The 23,404-nt window shown below is 42.2% G+C and overlaps 2 long non-coding RNA genes across 5 annotated transcripts; one reads left to right on the forward strand and one right to left on the reverse strand.

Moving 5' to 3' along the window:
* Positions 1–409: 409 nt before the first annotated feature.
* On the forward strand, positions 410–12,822 carry LOC137854288 (uncharacterized). 3 transcript variants are annotated; one of them, XR_011095070.1, is made up of 4 exons: positions 410–683; positions 809–933; positions 3,199–3,269; positions 3,873–4,615. It is a non-coding gene; the product is annotated as an uncharacterized lncRNA (long non-coding RNA). The 3 variants fall into 3 exon arrangements; XR_011095071.1 differs by lacking the exons at positions 3,199–3,269; positions 3,873–4,615 and adding an exon at positions 12,685–12,822; XR_011095069.1 differs by lacking the exons at positions 3,199–3,269; positions 3,873–4,615 and adding an exon at positions 1,113–1,547.
* LOC137854287 (uncharacterized) lies at positions 11,514–22,939 on the reverse strand. Of its 2 annotated transcripts, none has more exons than XR_011095068.1 (3): positions 22,784–22,939; positions 17,291–17,542; positions 11,514–12,905 (listed from the first exon to the last, which is right to left on the reverse strand). It is a non-coding gene; the product is annotated as an uncharacterized lncRNA (long non-coding RNA). The 2 variants fall into 2 exon arrangements; XR_011095067.1 differs by lacking the exon at positions 11,514–12,905 and adding an exon at positions 16,158–16,634.
* Between the last annotated feature and the right edge of the window lie 465 nt (positions 22,940–23,404).

The following is a 23,404-nucleotide window of genomic DNA, read 5'->3' on the forward strand; positions in this document are numbered from 1 at the left end:
AGGTCAAGAGTAAACATGGAGTTAGGAGGCTTTGCATAAACTTAGCATTTCCTTACGACTACAGGTTGCAGCTTCTGATATAATTTAGAGCAGCCCAAGAGCTGATCTGAGCTGACTGGAACAGTAACATAAAGCTCATTGTGCCCCAAAACTCTCTACAGTCTAGGCAAAAACTCATTGACTATTAACATACAATTCTGAACTCTCCTAGCTCACCCTCTGCCCCTTCTTTCCAATGAAATAACAAAGTAACACACCTGCATAGTTTCTACTTGTAGCAGAGAAATCTTCACTTGCTCTGTGTTTCTTTATTCTCACCTCATCTCCTTAAGTTAAGAGTTAGTTTCTTCACCTGTTCTCTATAATTTACTCACTGTGACCTTCCCAATCATTGCAATCGGGACAGCTTTGTATTTTACTAGGAGTGGAATTGCCTGGAGGTAGTATACTTGTAACCGGTATTTCTTTCAGGACTGGGATTCATACTTTTGACTGCTTGGTTACATGAAACCACCAATGATGGGTGAAGTCAGACTGGTTTCTAATTTTCTACTGGATTTCATTCATATTTTGAAGAGGTTTAAGAACAATGGGTATTATGTTGTCTGCTGCCAGACATACTGCCAAGTTGTAGAGGAACAATACTGAATATAAAATTAGGGAGTTTCTTCATTTACATGCAGGTAAGGATCGTGCTGTCATTTTAATTGATATACAGATTGAACACTGATGTATTTTCTCTTCCAAAAGCAAAATGAAATATCATTATCCCCCAAAATGCCACTAATTTGGTCATTCTATGCAACAGGTACCTTTCATTTGCCTGTGGTCCGGTTTAAAAGCATGTGATGACTTCAGATATTCTTAATAGTTCAAGATTTAGACAGAAGATTGAAGATTTTTACATCCCTGAGAAAAATGGGACAAGAGAATGTGAGTAAACACAGAAATATGGCAAGGCAAGTTTCTGTTATTAAACTGAAAGTGATGTCTAACAGTGGAGTCAGTAAATAATTTGAAAAGGATCCTAATAGAAAGTGAAATAGAAATTTCTCACATTGAATACAACAGGAAACAAGAAAATACTTTATTATTGCCTTTTATATTTTAAGGTTTGTAGCTCTGTTGTAGAAATTGAAAATAAGACAAGTATCTCCTGGAATGGCTGATTTAGAGACCATATAGTCCCTGAAGTTTCAGTGGAAAAAGTTTGCAGATAGACTATATGTAATCACAGCATCAATTGAGCAGACCTAACAAAATAATCTATCAAGAAAAGAACAACAGCTTCTTATTTTCAAATGGAAGAGGAGAATGAACTAGAAGGATGCATGGAGCAATGTGGTAGGCTTTACTGGCTGCCTTCTACACTTCATAATGTATTTTTCAAATCATGGGTTACAGCCATTGCTATCTCAGCAATACTGGACAAATGAAAGCGAGAAAGAAATTTAAAGAATAGAATTATAGGCATGAAGGTTATATGTTAGCAGATACAAAAGGAACGTGGAATATTAAGTGTTTCTTGCAACAGGCCATTTTAGGAACAAACATTATAAATTAATATATTAATAAATTCAATAATAAGTTAATAAATTCAAATGCTTTTAGAGGCGAATTGGTTAAATGTTTGTTTCAGCAAGGAACTAAAGTCAAACCACCACCAACAAAGAAAACTAAGTCTCCTCACATTGTACTGAGGGGCTATACAGGATGCTTCAGATCTGGGATGAAGTTTCATGGAGGTGATTTAGGAACCCAAGTCCCATGAGAATTCCCTGTGGCCACTCTTAGGCTGGAAGGGACTTCCCTTCTCTTGAGGATGGCAGGACAGATTAAATGCCTTCTCTTCAGCTGCTCCCAGCCAACTCTGTTAACCTTGGCTGAAACCAGCAGTGTTTCAGACAATGCTTCAGCAAGGTGGATGGCAGCTGAGGAAGGGTGGGTGCAGGGGTGGGAGGTCCCATGAGCAGATGACCACCTTTGTGGGAATGGGGATCCAGCTCCATCCAGGGTGCTCCTCCTGCTGGTCCAGAGAGCCACCTGTCTGCTTGACCCACCTGCCAACCTCCCTCTGTGTCTTCAGCATCCTGCAGGGCTCCATATCTGTGTGCAGGCAAGCACTCATGGGGATCTTCTTCTCTATAAAGCCCCTTGAAAGGATGGAGAGGCTGAGGGGCACCTGGTGTGGGTAAGGTCAGGTCTCTTTCTAGGAATGATAAACCCCATCTAAATGACAGTTAAATTCCTAAAGCTAGCTGGGAACATGAGAAATTTTCCACTTAAATCAGAAATAGTCTCAGTTGTTTAAAATAGTTTGAAGGCGATTGCACTTGGGGAGTGGCTTTGACTAGACACTGACAGTGTGTAGAGTGTTTTTTTTATTATTATTATCTGAAACAAGCTTTTGTGGTGGAATTGTGCCACCACTCACACCAAGTGAGGCTTTAGGATTTGGTTTAACAATGTTAAGGAATGGTGATGAATTTGTTAGCTCTGTGTTGGCTTGCAGATGAACATCAGATACTGTACAACTGTTTCCTCTTTGTTTGGTCTAAGCAGTATTCTTACACAAATGCTGGGACTTGAAGCAGGATTTTCCACTACCCAACTTATGCTGGGCAAATGAAGGTTCCTTTAGCAGAGGGCAGTATTGCATTGCATTTTCATGTATCCGTACCTTATTCTGTAGGCACATACTCAGAAGACTTCTACTACAGCTAGATAGTTCTATTGTGAATTATCTTTTCAGATTTTGTTTCCTACAGTTACAGTTGTCTCTTTCTAAGGGCTGAAGGAGCATGTATGTGGGTGTGCAAAGGCTGGGAAGAACAATGTTACCAAGCCTGTTTGTAAAGAAAATGCACGTAACAACACTTGGAGTACTTAAGAGCAATTTATGTAGCCATCTAGATAAAGTTACAGGAGCAAACTGTTATGCTAAGTGCATAATGCTGTGTTAGTCCTGCTTATCTCATTTCACTTACTTGACAGACAGTTCTTGTACCAGACCAGTTTGTGCTTGTGTGAAATAAGCAGTGAGAATAATTCACAACCATTCTTCTTTAATGTTTTTACCACCTGGAGCCAGAAACAGGCTTTCAGCCCAAGGAACAAGGAAGCTCCTTTCATAACTTCTTAACAAGCTCATGCTCACTCTGTTTGACATCATGCTGCACACAGCACTTCTTTCAACAGATGCAGCAGAGTTTATTGATGAGTACCTGCTCTACTCTTAAACCCAGGGTGCTACGTCACTGCCCAGAAGTGTAAGTAGAAACGAGGAGAGAACTCTGTGCCATTAGAGGTACTCCTAACATCCTTTATTGCCTTTATTGAGTATGAATTGGATTCAGTACCTGCTGGAGTCCTGTTCTCTGCTAATACTGATAACACATTTTAAATATTGGAGGGAAAAAAAAAAAAAGGAAAGAAAAAAAGAAAAACCATAGCCAAATGCACATAATATATCATGGCAGGTTCCTATAAAGGGTTGTCATTGTGCATCATTAATGGTGTTTCAGTAGGGGTGGGTAAACAGCAGAGGGGCTGGCATGACAGTAAAAGTTCCAGAAGACTAACACAATCTACAGTTCAGAAAACTTTGTGTGAACATATCAAAATTGAAGAAAACAAATGGATGTATCATGACATGGTATATCTGCTTTTATCCCTGGGACAGGGTTATTGGACATGGCAGCTTTCAGAAGTAAACTGATGTGATTACTTTCAAATTGACCTTGACCCAAAGTAAATATTAATTCAGAGCTCATGAAATGGGATAATTATACAAATTATACACAAAATGGAAAATTATGATAAAGAATCTATGATAGCATCACTAAAGAATGTTTTCCCCATTTTGCCTACAGGTAGAAGTCTTACAAATTCCTTTTTTGAATTTTGGTGCTTTCATCCATAAGATATTTGAAATGTCTTATTCATTCAGAATACTGGGGAATTAAATATCATGCTACTTATACTAGACTATGTTGCATTAAATTTTGGAAAGGAAGATAATCTGCTGGTGAATATGTGAAAGTTTAATCATTCTTTTAATTTAAGTTATAGTTAAATTACCAAATTCCTCAAACCCCTGTAAATCAAGGATTAAAAAGGAACCTGCATCACAATCCTAACTACAATAATTTATCAATGAGTTAATCATTCTATAAGGTTTAATTACCATTCTGTTTCTACTCTCAGAGTGTCTTTCTTCATTGAATAACATCATGATTTGATCAAGTAGAGTGAACTCCATAGAAAACAAAAACAAAAACAAACCACACGCAAAACCAAACCAAAAGCCCCACTGTGTTCACATGACACAAAACACTGCTCAAGAACGAATTCATATCATCAGCCTAAATTTGCTAAAATACACTGACAACCCAACTTTGTACCAGCAGGATTTATGCCAGAGCTTGTATTGTCTTCCTGTGCTGTTCAAAGTTTGTGACGGTTCTGCTATTTTAAGTCCTCTTAGAGCCAGAATAGGACTGGTAGAAAAGCACAAAACCAGCATAGACTCCATGGTGTGTGCTCTGGTTAATCTGACAGAGATGATGTGTGATAAAGTTTGGGCTTCATGGGTGATCTGGCAGGGCTTCGATCTCTGAGAGACACAAGAAAGGAGAATGCAGACACTTTGAAGCTGGGCTAAAGCAGAAAACTTTCACAAGTTGAACTCAAATCCTTGGGCTGGAGACTCAGTCATACACCAAAAAAGCTTTGGTTGTGCTCCAAACATTGTTGCATCAACCTGTTCCTAACAGGGGTAGGAGGAATAGATATTTCTCATACCTTGAGAATAAAAAGATGAATCAGAAATAGGTCCCTTCCAATAGCCCTAATCACTGTGTGATCACCCCTGGTTCTTCTGAAAGATTCAATTTGGTTTGAAATTATTTTATCATTGAAATTCTTCTTTTAGCTGAGAAGGGGCTGTTCCTTGCATACAGAAGCTCTCAATAATTTCATTTTGTACTTTCTCGAAGTTCCCTTCAAACAGGCTATTTACAGGGATCAGACAGGCTCTGTTGGAAGTACACTTGAATGTGCTCTGTAAGAACAGAGAAAACTCTGAAAGAAACATACTAACAATATTTTTTTTTCCAAGGAAGGGGAAAAACGAATGAAAACATTTTTATCAGGTCTCTGGAGTGTCTTCTAAGGCCCTTAGTAGTCAGATAAAAGGGTCTGTACGATGTTTACACAGCCTCCTGCAGAGTAATTGCCATAGCAGCTCATATAAAAGCAACAGTAGAAAGGTGTAAAAGTCATTTGCTAGGAAGAAATAGGAAGCAATCAGCAACACTTTAAACAAATTATTGCCATGAAATCACTCTCTCAGCTTGAGATAAGTACTCGGGGTCTGTTAAAGCTATAACAGCCCTGTGGCTTCTCCTCCCGAGACATTTTTTCTGCAAAGATTTATTCATAAATAGGATAAATAGGGATGCAGTAGAGATATGCATTAAGCTGGTGCTGAATATACCTATCCTCAGGCTACAGCTGGTCTCCTCCCTCCCCGTATGTACCAATTTGTGTGTGAGTGTGTGCAAGGACTTTGCAAAAGTGTAATTATGAGTGATGCCCTTTTGCAGCAAAGCAGAAGTCTGCACAGGTTAAGCCCCTTAGAAGTGGCTGTCTGTAGAAGAGCCATCTGCAAACGTCTGTGGTAGGTAGCGGGGTTTTGAGCTGCCCCAAGAGGGAAGCACTTGGCACAGGTGAGCTGGGAAAGGAATGTCTTTTGGGGGGAAACTTAATGGACAGGAGGATTTTTTTGGGGCTGCCTGTGAAGCTGGGCCAGCTCTGCAGCCACTCCGGCTCCCTGGGAGGGAGCTGTGCTCTCCTGGCGCTCTGCCTGGGGAAGGAGAAAGCATCGCCCCTGTGAATCCCCCACGCTGCCCTTGGCAGGAGGCCACATCCTTGCTGAACATTTGGCTGCTTGTTCCAGCTCACAGTTAATACTTCCAAAGGGTACTTGAACTGTGGATACGGTTTGTCGTTACGGGAAACTCAGAAGTGTTCACTGCAGGAATACTGCCATTCCATCATATTCCTCGGGGTGCGAGTTTTCTGGCTTATTGTCTTTTCTAAAAACCTCCTTTATTTTTCTCTTTTGGGAGCAGATGGGAGTGGATGTGGAAAGTGAATATGAGATCAATCACTTCTGCCTTTTACTCAAAATCCAAATGTCTGCCCATTACCCCTGATGTCACCAGTGGGATTAGGAATGCAGGTGGGGACTAAGCAGATGAGCTCTTGAGAAAGCAAATTTCATTTTGTAAATCTCCTTTCTGAGAGAAACTTGGCGCTCTGGAGGTGCAGGGCTCCAGGGTTATGATTCAAAGAGAAAAACAGGAACAGCAGTGGGATGTGGTAACACGCAGTGTGTGTGTGTGTGTGTGTGCGTGTGCAGAACCGGGTTAGCAGGCAGGGAACTGGGGGAACAGGGCAGAGGGGATGAGGTGGGATGGTCCTCTGGCACACGGAGCGGGAGGGCTGGGAGGTGAGGGGGCTACCCCTGGTGTGACAAAATGGTTCTTGGCACTTGCAAACTGTGCCTGAGCAATGCCCGGGAGCAGGCCAGGAGGCAGCCACCGGCGCTGCTCCTGGGAACCTGCTGACAGCCAGATGATAGAGGCAGATGTGGGGCTGCACTCAGGCCCCTTCCCTGGCCTCACTGCATTTACTGCATCAGGCATAGCCAGAGCAGCACTGGCACACACAGAGCAGATAATTTGAGAGAAGTAAGATCTCTGACACAGAAGAGGGGAATCACTCCCAGTGTTCCCTAAGGTGCCTTTGATGGATGGAGGCATTACAGACAATTCCTAAATCAATGAGAAGAAACAGTTAATGGACAGCAGAGATGATGCAAGTTCCAACTGCAGATTTGCAATGGAAAAGAGCCAAGCTATAGCCAGCTGCCTGTTTTTAGGTATCATTTTCTGATTTGGGTGAGCACATGCAGCTGCAGGGATAACCCATTCAAACCACAGTCTCTGCCTCTCAGACAGGAGAGATTTGTAGGTGTCACAGAGTCAGGGCTCATTTTTGTGATCCAGCTCCCTCAGAGTCAAGCAGTCACACCGGCTTTCATCAGTGTTGCTGTAAAAAGCTGTGGTAAGCACTAGCTATTTTATTGTTGCTTTCTGACCAGCCCAGCACCACATACCTTGCAGCACTCATCCACTTTTTGGGAGGTAAATTCACTCAGGAAGGAGGGTGAAAGAAGGATGCTGCTGTTCTCTGCAGCTGCATTGCCACTAGCCTCAGTCATTTCGGAAAATACTGATATTAGTTTTGTTATTTGTAATGCTCATTCCCGCCCTTACCTACAGGAACATAAAATTTGCTGAATGTCTTACACTTACTTGCCTCTTATATATAGGACACCAGTCAGTCTCCTTTTTAGTTTTGAAAATCAGAGAGGTTAGACTTGTTTTACATTTTTTCCATCTGTCATTGGTTGTGTTTTGAGTGTTACTTCCAGCCTCTGTGCTTTCTGTGCTGAGGACTTGACTTTCATTAGTAGTAAGTGGAGATGTATCTGGAGCACAAAAATTGGACCCATCTCTGGATTCAAACTTCTCCAAAATTCAGGCACAGCACAAGATAGAGTTTGTTCAGGCCCATGTCTGCATGGAAAATATTCAATCTTGTCTCAAGGTTTGTTTACATGTTTTTTGATTTCAATATTATACGAACCAACTGCGATTTAATTAGTGAGGCATTGTAGAAATTCTTCTTATGGGTGTAATTTCCTTTGATCTCTTGCCTGAGGAAGGAGTTTAGCAATGGAACCGCTGCTTCTTCCTAATGTGAGCACACATAATTGTACTTGCTTTGTCCTGGCTGTGCACTGGATTATTTCTTTACTGATTTTTAAATATTGCTTCTTCCTCTCAAATAAATTCCTCCTGTCGGGAGCTAGCCATAAAGCTTCTGCTTCTTTGCTGTTCCATGCTGGTTTAAACTTCATGCTGCATGCTGTCAACGCTTTTTATTTATTTATTTTTATTTTTATTATTATCAGGGCCTTTTGAATAGGAAAATGATTAGTGAACATCTTTTGGAATATGGCTTCATAACCTCATGGGTTGCTTCAGATCTTCATTTCAGAATTTTGTACACGTGTGTAGGAAACAAACAACATCCAAAGATTCTTATCTATGCAGTCAGCAAACTTGAAAGAGCAGCACATGTGCAGTTATTTACTTGCTGCAATGGCATTGTCACACTGGGGTTTTCTGGGGTACCTATCCCATTGACCTCTTCAGTATTAGGTGGCCTGAATCATGTTCGTGATGCTCTTTTAATTGTCTTTACGCTGGCAGGAGGGAGTCTGCCTGGACACGCAGGCAGGGAGCAGGAGGTGAGCCTGGCTCCTTTCCTTCAGGAGAAACAGCTGTGCTGGAGCCAGCCTGGGAGGAGAGGTCAGCAGGTCACCTTGGGGTCAGCGATGCAAAAACCTGAGTTTGACTAACGTCCTGGTTTCCACAGAAACAGCAAGTCCTCCCTCCCACTTTTGATCTTCTTTCATCTCTCCCAGCTCCTCCCTGCAGTCTTGGCATCTGATGTACTGGGGCCAACCAGCTCAGATTCATCTTTCAGCAGCAGTCAGAGGAGCTGCTGACACTCTCACCGTGCATGCCCAGCAGCTAAAATACTCTCCTCCACAAGTCTGTAACTAGCTGTTTATAACCAGGCTGCAGCACAGCGTGTGCCCCAAAAGTGAAGGCTGAACCGGCAGCTGAAAGGGCAGAGCAGGGTCTAATCATTTAGTAAGGCAAGGGCACAGTCTTGTTGCACAGACTGGGCAGGGAAGAAAGGAAGAGAGGAATGCTGCAGGAAACAAAGAGAGGAGAGCAAGTTCCCTCTTCCCCTGCCCATGGCCTCTGCTGAAGGGATATGTATGGGGAAATAAGTGTTGCATCAGTTTATGGTATAAGATAAAGGATGCAGAGTGGGATGATTCCATCAGTGATTTACAGAGTTAATTTTTTTTGTTTGTTTGTTTGGTTGGTTGATTTTTTGTCCCCCCTGTATATAATCATTCATGTTTTTCCTTCAGTTCCTGACAGCCTGGGCTGACAGCTCAGTAGTTTCCTCTAAATAAAAGCTAACACACAGCAAAACTGGCAAGCAATCAGCATTGTCTATGCCACAATTTCTCTTCTCCTCTTATCTCTTTTCCCCCCTAAGCCACTGAACCCACTGCTTCTGAAGTTTAGAAGTTTAGTTTAGAAGTTTAGTTCCCGCTTCCTTTTAGGAAGACCTTTCTAGCAGATTGAAGAGAGATGGTGAAACTGAGGAAAACTCTTTGCATGGTTGTGTCACTCAGTGTACTCTGTGCCTCACACACACACCTGTAAAATGGGGGTGATATCTCCTTCAGTAAGGCATCACCTCCAGTTCGGGTTGATGGTCCTCTTGAGTCCTTTCTAACTCAGGGTGTCCTATGACTGTATAAATGCAGTGACTGTGGAAATAAGACTGTGTAAGGATAACAAAAAGACAGCTGGATAGCATGTTTGGGAAAAATAATGCTGAACTCATCTTTCCTGCAAAAGAAAAGCTGAAGCCTTGATTTAAAAGAGAAGCAATATGCCAAGAAGGGCTGGCAGTGGTGAAGTAGAGGGTAAAAAGTATTTGTTGTGTGTATTTATAAAGCATGCTTTTGCAGTGTCCTGTTGTCATGTGTTGCTGTGTCCTTCTTGGCTGCCGCTGGCTGAACTCAGGCTTCAGGCAGACCTTCCTGATGTCTGGGCAGGAGCTCCACTCTGCTCATCCTACAAGGAGCTACAGATGCTGTCTAACTCATCTCTTGAAGCAGTGTAACATTTTCTACAGCCCCAGTATACTCGCTCTGCACGCAAGCATGTTTTACAATGTTCATATGGGTTTCGGTATGGTTATTATTATGGGCTGGACCTCCTGATGGGCAGGCACTGCACCAACATGGGGCAGGAGTTTACAAACTAAGTATCTGTGCTGCCACACTGTATTGTAAAGCTTTCTGCTTATTTGTGGGACAGAAATAAAATAAAAGGCAGTGCCCTAAGGTTTCCCTCACTTTGCCACTGACTTCTTTTGGCCTTAAAGTCAGGGATGAGCTGCTCAGACTCCCACAAGGCTGCCAGCAAAGGGACGAGGTCATGTAGGGTTGAGAGCCTGGTGAAGGGCAGCACAGGGGTGAAGTGAGGGGGTGCTGAAGGCATCTGTCTTCATCTTCAGTGCCTGTGCTACAAACTCGCCTGGAGCAAGGTGAGGGCAAACCCTTGTGAGGAAGGCAATATGAGAGCAAAGGAAGGTACAGAGATAGTATGTGGACAGTTTTTAAAATTCCTCAGGCTTGAGGAAGGACTTATAAAAGGTACTTGTCTTAAAGTCCTGAGATAAAATACTGACAGAGATAGAAACCAAGGGGAAAGGATTTGGATTTTTTTTTTTCCCTCCTTGTCCCTTTATTGCCCTTTTCTGTCTTACGACCTCTTCCTTGACACAGTGAGTCATGATCCTGAGGCAGAGGGTTGGGAAACTTTGAGCCAGAGATCCTCTCTGTCACAGGCACGCTCCAGACCCAAATTCCTGCTGATCCCAATCATCTCAGCTCCGCACAGCACTTGCCTCAGCTGTTTGCAGAGCAGTGTTAACCACCTGGCTGCCTCGAGACATGCATTCTTGGGACACCCAAACCAACAATTTACATTGTGGTAAAACCTCAGTCTCATCAAGGTTCCTCTAGAGCTATAAAAATGAAGCAGCAGGTAGAGCCCACACTGATTTTTCCCAGACTATGGATCTTCTGTTCATTACAACCACTCTGGGATCTATCAGTCATTCACAGGCCTGATAAAAGGCCAGACTTTCAATTTTCTATTCAGCCACCTCAGAGAAGGGCAAAAAGATGCCTAGGCTGCCTCTGGTGGACTGGGGTCACTAGTGAGGTCTGCCTGGCCCCAGGCTGCTCCTCAGATTTCTCTCTAACTTCAGCAGCAGCCAGATGTCTCACCACATATTTGCAAATGTGTGTTGTACCAGACCTGTCTTGAACACGAGAAACTAAAGCAGGTGGAGTGACTTGCCCAGGGTTGCAGTGGGTATCTGACATAAAATCAGGTTTAAACCACATCCTTCTTTAAGATTCTGAAAGGCTTGATAGGGCCCCTTTGACAGCTAGGGTGTCACCACCAGCTAGCATTAGTGATCAGTCATTCTGTACGGCATCTTAGCTATCATCCCCAGTGAGGAGTTCAACGATTAAATATTAAGCTGGAGAACTGTTTCTAGCCCTTGGGCATTCAGAAGCTGAACAAATCTAGGCTATGTGTGATAGACGTTGAGGCTGGAGAGAAGTGTGGCACTTGTTTAAGAAGAAGATTGACAACTTTTCCCTTGCACTAGGACAAGTTGCATGTTTTGTGTGCAAACTTCCCTTGCACTTGCACACTGAGCCACTGTATCAACAGATAGAACAATGCACATTTACAAACTATACATACTTCAATAAACACAATTATAACTCATTAAATTCTGAAATCTTTGTTTCAAGGTCTTCACACTTAATAAAACTGTTTTTGAAAAACTTGCGGACACTTTAATTATTGTGTAAACCATGACTAATATTAAGAACGACACTACTTTTCCAAAACAGAATTGACTCATACTTATTCAAAGCTACACAATAAGTAACACAATAAGAGGTTCTGCTCTGTCCTCTCCTAGGATCTGCAGGGAGGTGGATGTAAGAGGAGATGCTGCCTGTCCTGAAATCAGTGAGAAAAATGAGAGACTAAATGGAAGAGTCTTGAGAAATGTAACTTAATGTAACTTCTGCATTTGTACGGAAAATTAAGCCATGCAGCAATGGTTGTGTACAACACGTCATGTATAAACTGTACTCTGGAGTCTGTGCTTAATGTGACAAATCAGTATTTTCCACAACAGAGGATTTTTTTTTTTTCTGATAGCTTTAAGAAGGGTGTTTTACAGATATGAAAATACTCTCAAATGAACTAGTGTTCTGACCAAACAGCTCCTCCAGAATCCCAAAGTCCTTTGCCTTTTCTGTTAAGCTAAATATTTCATTATAGATGTCAAAGCATATAGAAAATGTATCTAATCTCAAGATTAGACATATGGTTACAGGTAACTGTCTTTTTAAAAGAAAATGCAGATTTAAGAGCAACGCTGCACTTTCTTTAAGTTGTGTATTACACATCTGAAATATAGGAAGCAATAGTTTTGCTTATAAGCAAATACAGAAACAATTACTTGAAGTTTAGAGAGGATTTCAAATTTAAGTCTATTCATTCTATTATATGTATTTGGCTTCAAAGCTTCATTTGTTAATGTACACAAGGAAAAAGCAAAATTTGAAACAACCCATACCTACCAAAATTGCATTTTAAATGTATTGTCCTGTCCTTTATTAAAGCAAAGCTTTTTTACATTATCAGCAACTTGTGCAGATATAAATTTAGATCACGGTAGGTCTGAGTCAGGGGGATGATTTACTGCTGCCTCCCATACATCCCACAGCACAGAGAGCGCTCTGACACCCAACCCGCTCTTAGGCATCGATAACAGTTTCTCTCTTGGCTTTTGCTCTTTGCTGAAAAAGCGTCTTCCCCCCCTTGCGGCTACATTTCATCCCAGGTTTTCTCTTTCCAGTCTCAGGTTGTGTAATAAGTCACGGCAAGGGCATCTAATCATCTCTAGAATGTGACAACATTTGGTTCAGATTCCCTTATCAGCATCACCTTTCCTTCTGCCTCTGCCTCATCCTTAAAGAAGACCAGGCGGTGGGCCTTGGAGATCAGTCACACGTCGACCGCTTCTTCAAACACTTCACGTGGGAAACCGTTCAGAGGCATGATTGCTGAGCTGCAGACCTGGAAAATAACTGTCATCAAGACCTTTACATCTGTCAAAGGAATTTCAGCCCACTGACACCGCTTTGCCCCTACATTTTTTTTTTAAACTTTAGCAAGACCTTGGAATTTTATGACTTAAAATTGCTACTACGGTGCATTATTTTGGGAGGAGTTCTATTTCACACAAGTGTTTTAGCCAAGAATTTGTTACACACCTTTAAAATGAAAAATATCATTATTATATTGTGTGTGGTAATTAAGATGAAGCCGTCTGCTTTATTTCCTTTGTTCCCGTTGATTTATGGAAAAACCCACCCTCCTCTCCAGCATAGCTGCGTGCCAACCAAGGATGGTACAAATCTGAAAACAGCCTGGAACTGGAGTAGGAACTGAGTTTGGCAGCACTGCAGGCAGCCTTGCACTGACAAGTTCTGCTAAATAATAACACTCAGGTAGATTATTAAAAGTTTTGTTGAAGAATCATGACCTGATCATGGCTGGATGTGGCCCACTGCAGAAATTCTAAATTCTGCAGCATATATTTGCATTAAAAGATACAGAATCTGTATTATACCGATGACTACTGCGTCTCTTCTTGTTAAACCTTGCAAGAGGCCAACTGAATTCCTATCTGAGTGTTTTCATGTGCAATGTAGTTAAAATGTAATGTAATTTAGAGCTTTACAGAATACTGTTTTAGTCATTTGGGAATTTGTGTGCAGGAATTTTTAGTTCTTAAGCTGTGCATGTGCATAAGCATGTTTTGTGAATCTTACATAAATAGTTTAAAAGCCCCTTTCTGAGAGTTGTGTGTATATAATCTAGAACTTTTGGTGGAAAATGCAAATTACATGTTATGAATACATGTAAATGAATCAATGTTAGCTTACTGCTACCATTCTATATGGAAGGTAGAAAGCATTTTGTGCTCTTATAAAATTTGCATTTAAATTCTGTTGAACCTTTTCATAAAATAATCTGTTTTGTTTTGGTTTAGTTGAATACAAAATCATATCCAAATACTGAAACTGATGTGTTTTCAGACAAATGTTATCTGGCCTCTTCTTCCCTCTGCAAGTAACAGCAACCTTAAAAAGACATGTTGACTTCTACGAGGCTCTGTCCTTTTCTCTGTAAAATGCAAGGTAGAATGTTTAGCAAGGAAAACTAAAAACATAAAACGTAAAATATAAACTGAGGTTCAGCTTTGACCTTATATTGTCCCCACTAAATTAACCTTTGTATCACCTAATGAGCAACACTTTGAACTCGCATAGCTCCCTTCTCCTGGATATAACACAGAACTGGAAGTAATTATCCACCAGCAAGAAAGGCAACTATTTAACATGTTTTTTAGCCTAATTTATATATAATTTCCCTGGCACATTAAGTGTTGCTGTGGTATTTTTGCCACCATTTAGACCTGAACAGTAACTAGGGTCAGCTGGAGAGGGGCAATTCCATCAGCCTTACCGTGCAGTGTCCTGGCAAGAGGAGTTGGCTCTGAGTTTGATTATAGCTCTTATTCACTTAATTTGCTGTCTTAAGACACCAAATATATCTTTTCCCCTTCCCTTCCCTTCCCTTCCCTTCCCTTCCCTTCCCTTCCCTTCCCTTCCCTTCCCTTCCCTTCCCTTCCCTTCCCTTCCCTTCCCTTCCCTTCCCTTCCCTTCCCTTCCCTTCCCTTCCCTTCCCTTCCCTTCCCTTCCCTTCCCTTCCCTTCCCTTCCCTTCCCTTCCCTTCCCTTCCCTTCCCTGCACTTCCCTTCCCTGCACTTCCCTTCCCTGCACTTCCCTTCCCTGCACTTCCCTGCACTTCCCTGCACTTCCCTGCACTTCCCTGCACTTCCCTTCCCTGCACTTCCCTTCCCTGCACTTCCCTGCACTTCCCTTCCCTGCACTTCCCTTCCCTTCCCTTCCCTGCACTTCCCTTCCCTTCCCTTTCCTGCACTTCCCTTCCCTTCCCTGCACTTCCCTTCCCTGCACTTCCCTTCCCTGCACTTCCCTGCACTTCCCTGCACTTCCCTGCACTTCCCTTCCCTGCACTTCCCTGCACTTCCCTGCACTTCCCTTCCCTGCACTTCCCTTCCCTGCACTTCCCTGCACTTCCCTTCCCTGCACTTCCCTTCCCTTCCCTTCCCTGCACTTCCTTCCTTCCTTCCTTCCTTCCTTCCTTCCTTCCTTCCTTCCTTCCTTCCTTCCTTCCTTCCTTCCTTCCTTCCTTCCTTCCTTCCTTCCTTCTTGCTTTTCAGAGTGTATTCCTTCCTTTCCCGTATAAAAACACATGGATGTGTCATATTTGTTGTTGCAAGGCATCCAACAACAAACTGTTTCAGCCTGCCATGTGTTTAATCCAAAAGTTTCATATTCATATCTGTTAACTGTGTAACCGCAATTGCTCTCAAAATATTCTTTTACTGTCTTTGTTGTGACATATGTCTTTTCTGGGTAGATCATTCTACACTGATGGAGTTATGGTCAGTCTGTGGAAAGAAAAAGCAAAGATTTGGTCAGATACAGAGCCAAAACCTTGCATTCTGGATTCACACAATAGAAATGTGTTAGGGGAAGATGATCCTTCCAATGGGAGAAAAAGTCAGTGGTTTATAGGTTGACTTAGTTTGTCAGTCACCAGCTGTGGCTATGGGGTTATCAGTATGTCTGTTTCTGCTGAAGATGAGAAGATAGCAGCTCATTTCCAAGCAATGTTTAATTGGCTTTAGTCAAGTAACACGGAGCACTGATAAGTTATCAACCATTTCTAATCAGACACTAGTTCGGCCCTCCAACATCCCAGCAAGACCCATTTGGACAGTGGTCATATGCCTCTAGCTGGAAGCAGCTGTTGGTGCAGGCAGAAGTTTTGTTTAAAAATAGGTCAGTGAGCAGTTAAAAAGTCTGTCCTCCACAATAAACAAACAAACAAATAAATAAATAAATTACTCTTTTCACATCAGAGGAAGCAAAATACATTCCCAATGGGGACATGCTTTGTTTGTGTACACGGCAATACAGCAGCCTTTCTAATTATCACCTAGTCAAAGAGGATGTTTTCTGTTTTGTGTGTATGGCTGCATGTTACTCATTCCTGGCTGCCTTCTCACCCCTGTAATTTCAGCGTGCATCTGTAACACTGGAATGCGTGCCCAAAGAAGAAAGCCCGTAAAAAAACAGATTTGTAAGGAAAAAGAAAGCAAATACCCTCCTCCTTGAAATCTAGAGCAACATCCCCCTCACGCAGTCACAAGACACTTCAAAAAGATGGGTGTAGTAAAAAAAAATTAAAAGCATGCTTTGGTTTTGTTTTTAGGAAGCACTAGCTCAAGTAGCAGCAGGTATCCCTCTTTTTCTGTTTTCATTTTTCCCACATCAGAATTGCAGCCTATTCCCAAACACATGCCAAGAGCACACACACTAAGCAGACACTTCTACTTTCACCACAGATGCATCCCATCTCCTCTGTACAGTACTGTGATCAGAGACTAAAGGTGTCTTTTGCAGTGACCCTGTCATTAGTAATAGAGTACTCTAATTTATTTCCTTCTTTCAGTTTAATCAAAACACTGCCAGAATTGTGAATATATTTCATCATTAGTGGACCAACATATCTGTTGGTATATAAATAAGTGTTCTGTGCAGAAACTTGTAGCATAACTTCTTCAAAACTTCATTGCGTCTTCATTTTACTGCAGATGTATGAGGGGTCTCTTTTCTTTGCTTAGCTCTGAATTCACATTTTTCCAGGCACCTTCAGGAAACAAAAACTGCGTTGTACACATTGTGTTTTGAAATAAAGATGTCATGTTTAAAAGCACAGAGTCATTGAAATCTGAGATCATCTATTTCTGGTTTTCATTAATGTAAGCTGCACATACTTGCTCACCATGACACATTACAAAGTCCCAGTCCCCCCATCACTCAGAAATCATCTCAGCCTGAAAATCAGTGGTTAAAACATGCTGCAGCTCCTCGCTGATGTGTTTACCTGATTTTCTCCAGCATGAGAACTACAGTGTACAAGGTATGTGGGGCAGGTATCTGCTAAGCATCCCGGAGTACACACCTACTCCCCCTTACTCACTTGAATTTGGGGAAGGTGATGGTGGACACAATGTACATATGCGTGCTGTGTGATAGTGCATATGTAACCATCAAAGCATCTGAACGCTCTGGTTGGTGAGGGAACTGCTGTGACTTGTGCGTTCAGATGGAGAATTTGCGACATCTGGAAATGCAGGTTCAGATTTACAAAGAGGAACTGAATTCAGAGGTCCCCAGCCAATTTTCTCTTTTTCCCAACAAAACAAACAAACAAACAAAACAAACAACAAACAGGCAAGCAAACAAAAACCTCTTATGCTCCCCCATGCTTCAGGGGAGTGGACCAAGATCTACATACACTACCTTAGCTTCTAAATCATCCTCATATCAGCAGCTGGTTTTTCTTCCTGTCTGTTGAGGAGATAGTGCCAGAACCCTGGGTCCGGCCCATCCCCAGCCGGTCTGGAGCTGTTCATTCCTGAGCGCTTGCTTGTCTTTTCCCCAGGCTTGTTTGCAACGTGTCAGTGATGGTGATAAAAGGCGGCTGAACCAAAGGCGATGTAAACAGACAAGCGCTGTCTTCACGCTGTCCCTCTAAAGCGCCTCCTAGAAAGACTGGAAAAAAAAAGATGCAAATAGCTTATGAAGGACAAGAGGGACACAACTACCTTTCTGGTAGCCTCTCCAGGGACTAGTGACAAGGCTGTTAATTCCTTCCACAACCACAAATCATCTGAAAGCCTCTTGTTTACGAAACGGGATGCTGGGTTAATACATGCAGGGCCTAGCCCAGCTCTTCGGCTGTGGCCTGTGGGCCAGAGCAGCCCAGGCGCCATGGCCTGGAGAGGCTCGGCTGCCCCCTCTGGCCCCAGGACACTCAGGCTCCTATCAAAGAAGCTCCTTGAATTCGCCAGCCTTACATTCAGCTTAGTCTTGAGAAAGAGCAGGCCCTGCAGTGGGGAAAAAAAAAATAAAGAAGAAGAAGGAGGAAAGAAAGAAAAGAAAGCTTTCAATTCAAAGCACATAGTTGTGAAAAAGCCATGTTCTGAACCAGGGTGAAGGAAAGCAGCTCAAGGCATATATTCTACCCTGGCCTGCACTTAATTAAGTGTTTTGAATTGAAAACAAACATTTTTAAAATGGCTACTGAGACGCACTTCTCGAATGAATCCAAGATGGTGGCAGATGTTACGGCTTCTGTGATAAATGATTTCAAAGGCGCCGGGGCCCATCGCCATTTTAAAGTGACAGCACTGGCTTCCCTATAGCTGCTTTCCAGCGCTCTGGCGGTTTCTTTGACTGTTTTGAGGGCGCTTTTCCACCCCATATTTCACAATTTTGCCACATCATTCACGCGGGATGAAACCGAGCAGTTTCTGCGACATTCGTGCATAAAGACGGCCACTGTGATCCTAAAGAATGTGGCACCCACAAGCAGACACATGGCTTTGATATTTGTATTTTATTCAGAGCCCTCTCATTTAGAAAGCCATGTGTCACTAGACTAAACCAACTGCTGTTCCGTGGTGATCACAACCTCCTGCCTCTGCCCACTCCTCTCTTCTCTACAGTAGATAACTGCTCGAGAAGTTGTTAGAGAAGTTGTTCGCGAAAACTCCTCCTGACTTCTTGAAAAAAATGGCTGTTTCTGGCTGCCAGCTAGCCAAAAGAGTAAACTCAAAGAGACAACTGCACCGGCACAAGCCTTAAGAAACACTGAGCTCTATAAAAAGCCTAGCAGCTTATGAATCATAACCAAGAGAAAATCATCAGCTTGGGCTTAGAATAATGGCATCCTTGGTAGTTGTGCAGTGGGAAGAATCAATACATTCAGATACAACAAAAGAGTTTTGAAAAATAAATGTATTCTAAGCACTGACTTACGGCTGACATCCAGTAGATGTGGAAAATTACTGGTATCCCAGTATGGCAGAACAGGGAGGGGAAATAATTGTGAACCAGAATATAATGTACTGGACACACACACACACACAAGTCATCTAGCTCATATTTCCTCTTAGAAGAAAGACAAGTCTCCTCTCATAGAATTCTATTATAATTTTAGAGTTTGTCCCTTTCTTTCTTTTCTGCAGCTTGCCACTACTTTTTGAGAAGTTTGTGCCACCCAGTCTCCCTAGCCACAGCAGTCTTTTAGGCTGCAGCACGCTGTAGGAATTTGAACACGGGGTCTGAATGCTGGTGGGCTTGGGTGATGACTTTGAAAAGTTTTCTGACCTCTGGGTAGTAAATCCTCATCTGACCCAGAGGTCTTCCTGCACCCTCATTGGCAGATTAAGTACCTTGACTGGGTACTGGAGGGTGTCTGCAGACCTCTGTGAGGATGGAGACAGCTCCTTCCCCAGTGCTCTCTGCCAGCTCAGGCAGTGCCATCTGCTGTGCCTTTCCTCTGAGGGGGTGTAAATATCCTGGGACATTGCAAGGGCAGCTGGTGGCCTCAGAAATCCTTGGCTTCTCCATTAATATCCACACAGTGGTGAGGACCTTAGTTCTTACAGATCAGATGCACAAGGATTTATGATTAACTCCTAATTTCAGTGGTGTTTATGGATGTAAATGCTTTGAGTTAACAACTATTCACAGGTTCAGCTGAGATTCCTATGAAGTTTTAAGCAGATCCTTCTGCTTAACAGGGGCAGTCCCACATTCTGGCTGGATGTTGCCCATCCTTCCTGTCTTTGTTATTTATCTGATTCTCCCATGCTGTCATCAGTGCCTCAGTGTCCAGCCTGGATGTTGGAGGCCCCAGCACAGCACGGCATGACTACAGTTGCATGTGTTTCAATGCTGAAATTCTTCTTGTGAACCTAGCCCCAGCAATATATGAGGTGTCTGTTTTCTTTGGTAGAATAACACTTCATTTTGCTCCAGTTTAATCAATAACAAGCTGTTTTGTACTAGAGAATTTCTACAGGTGCTCCAACTGTGATGAGATTAAATGAGATTAAATTTAATGCACGAGTTATGGTGCACTTGGCTAGGAGAGATCCTCCATATTATCTTTTGAAGGAAGTTATCAGATTTTGAGCTCCTTGTTGCCCAGTTCAGGAGTCAGATCCATATCCTAATTTCTTCTCCTTTGTTCTGTTTTTGATTCTAATGTATGATCTAAACAAATCAATTCAGATAAGCAATTACAGGACTAAGGAACGTCTTTCTTAAAGTGAACCTATGCAACGTTTCACTGGAGAACGTGAAAATGGAAGGGTAAGTATATTAAATAATGAGCAAACTGGTAGTTCAGATGGTATGAAGTATCTAGATAATGAAGCCTATAAATGATAATGCTAGATCTGAATCTGTATACCAGAGGAAACATACTCCAGGGAGCCACAGGTTCTTGTAAACACAGCAACTTTTCTTAAGAGAATACTAACAAGATTCAAAACCCAAAATGATTCAAACCCCATTTTGATCTTATACAAAAGGACATTTCTGTAATTTGTGGTATAACATATACATACAGTGTATGCCTATGTCATCTCTGCCAAAGAAACACTGTGATTGCTTCTTTAAACTTAGGTAGAAAAAACTGGCCGTCAGTGCCAGAAAAATACCTATACTATCCAGCCATCAGGGCACTAAAAGAAGATAAATTAATATCAAATTGTATTTAATTGTTTGTCTAAAATTGTACTGTAAAGAGTAAATTTGGGAAGTATAGAAGGAAGGTAAAACGACGAATTATTGATTATTAAACTACTAAACATGCTTCCTTTTACACTAACAACACTCAGCTTGTCTACGACTGGGAAGAGTCATGAAATATGCTGTGCCTCATCTAGCTAGTTCTGCTTGACCTCCCACTTGACTCTGTTACACCTCGCCTGTGATGGAGACCATGACCTGCTCTCAGGTTTTCCACTTGTGAGTGTTGAAGTGTTAGTCCCATAATCCAGTTTGTAAGTGGACTATAAGATGGGTGCATGAGGCACAGGCAAATTCCTGCTGGAACAGATAAATTTCCAGGGGTTGCAGGCATGCAGATCAAATGGTGCAGGCTGGGGTCAAGGCTCCAGATAAGCAGAAGGCAAGTTCTGGGAGTGTCCCACTTTCTCCTTCCAGGGAGAGCATTGTAGCTTGTGATCCTCACTACTTCATCTTGTATCAACACAGAGATTTCTTCAAATGTCAGCTCAGTCTTGGAGATTCTCAACACCAGCTCCTGTGACAACAGTACTGTAATTCCTGGCACAGACACTTTCTGTATCAAACTCTTCATTCATTGGATGCGAAACCTAAGTGAAATCTATGCAATAACTGGCAGTACTTCATAGGAAATCTTAATATTTTAGAGAGATTGGTCCCAGAATAGTTATCAAAACAAAAAGAAACTTCTTAACTTCTCCAGTTTTGTATGTTATTCAGTAAAATTAATTCACTGTTAAAAAAAAAAATAAAAAAAATCTGCCACATAAAACAAAACAAAACAAAAATCAATCAAACAACAACAACAAAACATTCAAAATGTAAAAAAATTATATACATGTATGGAGCTCTTGTACACCATGCTGTCCTCTGCCTTTCTGCTAGAAACAGCTTTTCAGTGGATGAAACATACAGCTGTGTATATATAATGTCTCTTATCTTACACTGGGTGTTTGAGAAACATTTTTGATTTATTAACTAGAAAGCACACCAAAATGTCACTTCTCCCTGCCACCAGACTTTGCAGCATTCTAGCACCTCATGCCTTCTGCAATGGGTTGTGTGGGTATGTGCATCTACTTGCCATATGTGCATACACATGCAGACATGCACACAATGGTCTTCTTGTCTTCCAGAATATCTTGGTGTTATTATTTGATTGTGTTGTATTGTAAATATCCATAGTCTTTCCTGTTGGTTTCTTGACCTGGCCTAGGCAGTGGGATGGAAGTCTCAGGACAGCAATTTCATTCATATTTGTGTTGCTTCTTTACTTCAGCGGCTTTTAGCTCCCTGAATTGAATTCCACAGTTAGTAGAGTTGTTTGGTGCTAGATCCAAGAAAAAGATGCACACACCTACAAGGAATTCAGGTTCCTGCCCTGCAGCATGTGATCCGAAGGCCACAGTTATACTCCTCCACCCCTTCAGCAATGCATGCTGAGTGCTCTGACCAGAAAACCATCTATGGTCAGCTAATGGGAAACACAAAATATGGAAGTGCGTGTGTCTGAAATCCTATTCCAATTCCAGTTGTCAGCATCAAGACTAATTCTGGGAAGTTTTGGTCTTCCTCCAGAGAGAAGCAGTCTGTCCTGTGGCACTCCTCCTCTGAGCAAAATGAGAGGGGTACATTGCACCTGATGTCACCTTGAATCCTCTTACCTAGATGATCCTCTTAGTCTTACCAGTCAATGGTAAGACAAAGAGACCTGGAGATTATACTCTTGTTCCCCCGTGGGAAGGGATTCAAAGCACTTGTATTTGGGCATCCCACCCTGACAGCATGCTCTTGGTGCCCTAGGGGAATACTTTGCACCATCCTGATTCTGGTGCATAGGGGATACTTTGCTGTGTAAGCAAACCATGCAGGCCAGGGCAGAGGCTTCTTGCCTTACAGAGGCTTAGGGTGAAAAAAGTAAAGCCCAAATCGTAACAGCAGAAGTCAGTACCCAGCCTTGTTCCCTCCTGGCTGAATGCTGACTGCCTTTTAAGTCTAACATATTTTCTAACTGTCAGAAACAACTCAGCTTTTTAAGTTGGAACTGATCTCCAAGATACAGCTAAAATCCTGTGGCCAATGCTGTGGAGAAAGTCAGCATAACCCAGATGGGCCTGCCAGCCCTCCATATCTACAAAGAATTGCTTTTCAATGCTTTGCCAATTTATCACCCTGTTTGTGATAGCTTACCTCCAGCACATGTCTACAGCATGGGCCAGTCCTTGCACAGGAGAGCATTCAACATTGAACACCGGGCAGAGCCTGCCTTCAGCCTGCAGAGCTGAGATGAGAAAGGAAAGCAGCTTCCGCAAATGTCACAGCATAAGAAGATGATGGGAGAGGAAATAACAGAGACAGAGGAAATGGGAAAGGACAGTTTTACTTGCACAAACAGGCAGATAGGCTAGCATAACTGGGAGAACAAATAAACTCTCAGAGAAAATAACAAACGAATAGAGGGAAAACACCCAGGAAAGCAAGAGCCTAATCTAAGATTTTTAGGAAGGGAGCTTCCCTCTGCAGTATTTCAAGGAAAGGTTAATCAAGAAAACATGGAGGTTTGTTTTTTCTTTTTTTTTTTTTTTTTTGTTTTGTTTTGTTTTAAAGTCATTGGCTACATCTATATCAGTAAACTAAACAGTGCCCAAGTCCATTCTCTGTCCCTGAAGCTGGAGATGCAGTCTGGCCATGTCTGTGATTATTGAACTTTCCTAACCTCCAAACTACAGTGGCCATGGGTATGCTGTGTGCTGGGAACAGGCCATGTCCGAGCCAGGGACTCCTTGGGATAATTACTAATTTGCCTGGTTA

This window comes from Anas acuta, chromosome 3 (assembly GCF_963932015.1).
Source record: "Anas acuta chromosome 3, bAnaAcu1.1, whole genome shotgun sequence".
In the NCBI taxonomy this organism is placed as follows: domain Eukaryota; kingdom Metazoa; phylum Chordata; class Aves; order Anseriformes; family Anatidae; genus Anas; species Anas acuta.